Source organism: Danio rerio, chromosome 20, assembly GCF_052040795.2.
Source record: "Danio rerio strain M-AB ecotype USA chromosome 20, GRCz13ab, whole genome shotgun sequence".
NCBI lineage: Eukaryota > Metazoa > Chordata > Actinopteri > Cypriniformes > Danionidae > Danio > Danio rerio.
The window spans coordinates 12,334,927-12,340,683 of NC_141040.1; the positions used below are offsets into that span (position 1 = coordinate 12,334,927).

At 41.0% G+C, this 5,757-nt stretch overlaps 1 long non-coding RNA gene across 1 annotated transcript; it reads left to right on the plus strand.

The window, feature by feature from the left end:
- The first annotated feature begins 224 nt into the window (after positions 1-224).
- LOC147839107 (uncharacterized) lies at positions 225-4,610 on the plus strand. The gene is made up of 2 exons (XR_015518196.1): positions 225-367; positions 2,875-4,610. It is a non-coding gene; the product is annotated as an uncharacterized LOC147839107 (long non-coding RNA).
- Positions 4,611-5,757: the final 1,147 nt, after the last annotated feature.

Below are 5,757 nucleotides of genomic sequence, written 5' to 3' on the forward strand. Positions count from 1 at the left end.
CTGTGGTTTTTTGTGTGTGTGTGTGTGCATCGGAGGTCTGAAGGTCAACGTCTGGTTTCGGTCTTGCAGACAGCTCCCACACTGAATGGAAAGCCCCGCTATATATACATTTCTTCTTTATTCTGTTTGTATAACATGCCCATATTAAGAGTGTCTTCCTTCTTCTGTATAACTTTTAAAGGTCAGCCCACTATGTATATATGTCCCTGCTCATCCTTATCATCAGGCTTGCAGAATAAACCATTCTAACTACAGTTTGGTCTCTTCTCATGTCTCCGGGTCGACCTGATGAACTTTGCTGAATCTGGTGCCTAATATAGGGGAAATCTTACAGATCTGGGGGCTCGTCCGGGATACATCTGATCAGGTAAGAGAATTTTTTATTCACACTGCCTGCTCCGGTGTATCTCAGGAAATCGTAAGATTTTAATTAAAATTGGGTTGCGCAAGCAAGAGAGGTCTGTGCTCTAGAGCACAGAACATCCTGTCAAGTTTACTTTCCACAGTAAATTGCACAGAAGGATTTGTGTCGTCGTACTCAATTAAATTTGGGTTCCACAAATCAGGAAAATTTATTAATTTGACACTTGCTAGCCTGTCAAGTTTACTTCAAACAGTAAATTGCACAGAAGGATTTGTGTTGTCGTACTCAATTAAATTTGGGTTCCACAAATCAGGGGATTTAATAAATTTTAGTAAATAAGTATTACGCACCAGCTTCAGCAATATGGGACAAGGATATCCAAAACCAGAACCCAGTGAGAGTCCAAAGCAATGGATGGATAGATGTGGGTGGGAATTTTACACTGAACCCTGGCTGTCCAATTTAGCTGGGTGGACAGAGGGACAATCTCAAATGGAGAGACTTTCCTAGGGAAGGAACATTTGACCCAGGTTTCCTTCAGTTAGCTTACAAATTGATATGGGGATCCAGAATGGAATGACCAATATATGATGAATGGATATGACACATGGTATAAAATGAGCTCCATATGGAGGGATAAAAAAAAAAAAAGTAAAAAAAAAAAAAAAGGCATTTTTACACCTAAAATTTTGAAAAAATTTTGAAATCTGTCCCCAAACCCAAAAGCAGAAGCAATATTGCCCGTAAGGCAGATAAGAGGGGCTCTCTCGCAGCTGCTAAGACAACTATGATATCACCACCCCCTTATACGGGGCTTCCGCCTGCAGCTTCATGCTCTGTAAGTGCTTCTCCTACAGTGCCTTCTATTTATCCGTCACTGACAGAAATGGAATAAAAAATAAACCAGACCGTTCTAACAGCACGGAGGGCACTACTTCAGCTTCTAATGTGGCTGCTGTATGGGTTGCTAAACCACGAGGGATAGAGATAATTCCGCCCTCACCCTCTGTTCTTAAAGATCTTATATCTCTTCTACCAGAAGTGGACAAACCACTGCAATTTGTAGACATGCTGTTGCGCAGTTCGCGTCACTGCCAACTAATTGGGGCAGATTATCGATTTATCCTTCAAACCAAAATGGGTTCGTCCTATGACGATGAAGAAATAACAACAAAAATACCTGCTCTTGATCGCAAGCTTGATATAGTACAAACAGAAACTGTTAAGGAAGAAACAGATGATAAAAAGACACGTACTCGTATAAAAACACGCCTCGCGTGGAAAGATGATCAGGAGGAGCTCCTGACAAATCTAAAACAGCAGCTTACTAAATACTTAGTACCATAATTACTGGTCTGAATGTGACGCCACGACTGATCTTAATGGAATAATGCTAGATGGCAAAGGCCGTTTATGCCTGCCATCATCCTGTGCACCTTTTCTCGTCCGCGAGTTTCACGGTGTTACACACCGCGGCCGAAGAGGGGTAATAGACACAATGAGTTAATAGACACAATGAGTTCCTTTTTATGCATCAATAATTTACAGCACCATGTCAATAACACGCTAGAAAGATGTCTGATATGTGCTCAAAATAATATCACTAAACCTCAAGCTAAACATCAACAATTGCCCCTTCCTGAAACACCTTTTCAGGAATGGCAGGTAGATTTCACACATCTGCCAAAGAGGGGTCTCAATAAATATTTACTGGTTTTTGTGGACAAATTCTCAAAGTGGGTTGAAGCTTTTCCGTGTAGTAAGGAAGATGCTAACACTGTAATTAGATACTTGACAAGGGAAATTATCCCAAGATATGGTATACCATGTGCCATAGACTCAGATAAAGGAACTTCCTTTACTGCAAAGGTGGTCCAAAATCTAGCTAAAGAGCTACAAATTAATTGGCAGCTACATATTCCCTACCATCCACAATCATCTGGTATAGTAGAACGAACTAATAGGACTATTAAGGACAAATTAAGAAAGGCTATGTAACATGCAGGGCACTCAAATTGGCTCGCCTTGCTACCTCTCGTTTTAGCAGACATGAGGATGTTTCCTCACAAAAGTCTTCACGGTTTATCTCCTTATGAGACTGTGATGGGACGACCCTTTCCCTCACCATGGAGGCAAAGGGGTACCACACTGGGTGACGGTTCTTTGGATATTCATATGAGTGAATGTGCACAACAGCTACTAACAACATTGCATGCATACTGGACTAATATACATTCTGGTTCAGCCCCGATGCCGGTAGACCCAACACACCCATTTAAGGCTGGTGACAGAGTAATGATTAGACAGCTCAATAAAATGAGCACAGAACTGGGGGACCCCAAATTTGGCCCCCCGACGGATGTCGTGGCTGTAACCAGAACCGCCGTTTTAACCTCCTCTTCTCCACAGTGGATCCATGCAACCAGGATAAAACGAGCACCTATTGAATAATAAAAATGTATAAGTTTTGTACTATGATAATCTGTCTGCAGACTCTCTTTGTTTTACAGATTTTGGGGGCCCCCTCAGCACAGACGACACCTCTACAGCTGCAATTCACCTCTACAGCTGCACAATTGCGTTTGGGAGACAGATGGGAGCTAAACACGTAGCACTGTCTACCTTAAGGCAAGGGTCAGCATGACTTCCTTTTTGCTGCGGACAATTGGACTGTTTCTCTTTCTTGTTGCTCAAGCTAATGCAGCCAGGCTGAAACGCTGGACACATGATCATGAATTTGGATGGGCAGAGGATGGGGCTGACAATCCAACTGAAATAATATGTGGTATCAATATGTGAAAGTTTTAGCTAGGTCATATAATGTATCTGGTTGTTATGTATGTTCTGTTATGCCTCATTCAGCCAAGCAAACCCCTCTTTATGCTAAACCCATGAATAAAACAGCTGCTAAATGTTTTGCCAGTTTTGCAGGATCAGGGTACCAGGACCCATATATATAATTGTCGATGACTATGATCCATACCGGATTGGCATTAGAAATGGTACATGTGATGCTCTATTTTGGGTAAAATTTGGCCATGCTAAACCCTCACCTATTAGCCACAAGGTTTTTATTAACCACTCTATTACACACCCTGTGTGTTATAACCAGACCATGGGCTCTCATTTCATGGGAAGCACTGTTAACTGTCAACAAATTGCCTCCTCGGGAGAGGGGGCCCCAGTCGACATCTCAGGACCCTCAAATGGCACTTATGTGGTCCAGGGTGGGTGATGGTTGTGTGGGAAAAAACGCCTACATGTCATTACCGGCCAACTGGACGGGGCAGTGTGCCCCTGTGCATGTGACTGATCACACTTTTATTGTGACAGCCCAGGTCCTGTCAGCGCAGCAAAGAGTTAAACGCAGTGTCCCTGAAATGAAGCCTCATGACTCTGTATGGGGTACTGATGTGCCCGAGGATTTAAAATTATGGACCACTGGTAACAAAGTGGTATTGGCTCTATTTCCGCAAATAGGTGTGGGAAAAGCTCTACTAAGAATTGAGACCCTGGACTATCGCATGGGCCTATTTCTGAATGCCTCAAAAATAATTAATGAGGCCCAGAATAAGGAGCTGGGTAATCTACGTACCATGGTTTTGCAAAACAGAATGGCTCTAGATCTCTTAGCAGCATCCCAGGGGGCGGTATGTAAATGAGTACTGCTATGTCTACTCTCCAAGGGTTAAAAATTGCTATGACTTCTGATTATGTCCCAGACACCACATGGGGTTGGATGATGGGTCTGTTCGGCTGGGTGACTCCTTTCCTTACTATGATAATTCCTGTATGTATTATTTTCCTTCTTGTTTGTTGTTGTGGTCCTTTTCTCTTGCAATGTTTAATGAATCGAATCTATGCCACAATGGACAGTATGATGGGTCAACGATATGATAAGATTCCTCTGTGTTAGGCCTTTGGCCTAAAAGAGGGGACTGAGAGAACATTTTGTCCTCTTTTAAGTGTGCTTGCATGAGAAGCAGAAGTGTCTGTGGTTTTTTGTGTGTGTGTGTGTGCATCGGAGGTCTGAAGGTCAACGTCTGGTTTCGGTCTTGCAGACAGCTCCCACACTGAATGGAAAGCCCCGCTATATATACATTTCTTCTTTATTCTGTTTGTATAACATGCCCATATTAAGAGTGTCTTCCTTCTTCTGTATAACTTTTAAAGGTCAGCCCACTATGTATATATGTCCCTGCTCATCCTTATCATCAGGCTTGCAGAATAAACCATTCTAACTACAGTTTGGTCTCTTCTCATGTCTCCGGGTCGACCTGATGAACTTTGCTGAATCTGGTGCCTAATATAGGGGAAATCTTACAGACACTGACCCTCCAGGGCTGAGGTTGGACACCCTGGTCTAGGAGGAGTTAAAAAAAGAATGGCTTGAACAAAATAAAAATGGTGGTCAGGAAGTTTGGCAGATTATGGCATTATTGGTATTTGTGCTGTCGGCATGACCCAAGGAATAATTAAAGACAAATTCCATCAAAAACATAAGCACATGTAGGCTAAAGTTATTACCAAGTTTGAAGGTTTAATTAATAATCGGTAGTAAATGTCTTTTAACTCTTGACCCATGAGTGGCACTGTTATCAATTATGGTGTGGTCGATGTGAGGTGACAACAACAGACCTAAAATTTGGTGTCAATATGTTTAACAATCGCAGAGATATAACATCAGATGTAGTTTGGCATCAGTGCGATCACGTTTGTTGGTGCAGTAAACAAAAACTGTTTTTGAGAAATTTCTCTAATTTTAAGTTAAAGTAGATTTTTGACTTAAGCCAAAATGGTGGTCAGGAAGTTCAGTTAATTAAGGCGTAATTTGTATCACTATTTTCAGGACAACCCAAGGTAAGAATCAAGACAAGTTTCATAACAATACGCAAAATTAGTCAAAAGTTATTAGCATTTTAGAAATATAGTTATAAAGTTTGACCAAAAAGTGGTGCTGCTACGAAACTTTAAGCACCTTTAAGTCCCAAAGACACAGACAGTACCAACTTTCATCAATTTGCCAATGCATCCGTAAAATAGAGCAAATTCTGACATAATTAAATATGGCCTACGGCCAAAATGGCTGACCTGGGAAAAGAAGACATCATTCGACTTGGCATGCTTTGCATGTAAACAGACCTTTATTTTTAGAATTTTGGACAAAGGGTTGAGAAGTTATAAGTAGGCCCACACACAATCTAAGTGCGCAGATATTCACAGATTTTTTAGCCCATCATTTAGTAAATGTTTTAAATTGTGTAAATGTGTTTATATTTAAATTTATTCCACTTTTTAATTTCACTAATATTGTTGCGATATAATAATAGTAATATTAAAATGTTCATATGATTTATTTACAATAGTTTGTAAAGTAATATGTTGTCTTTTAG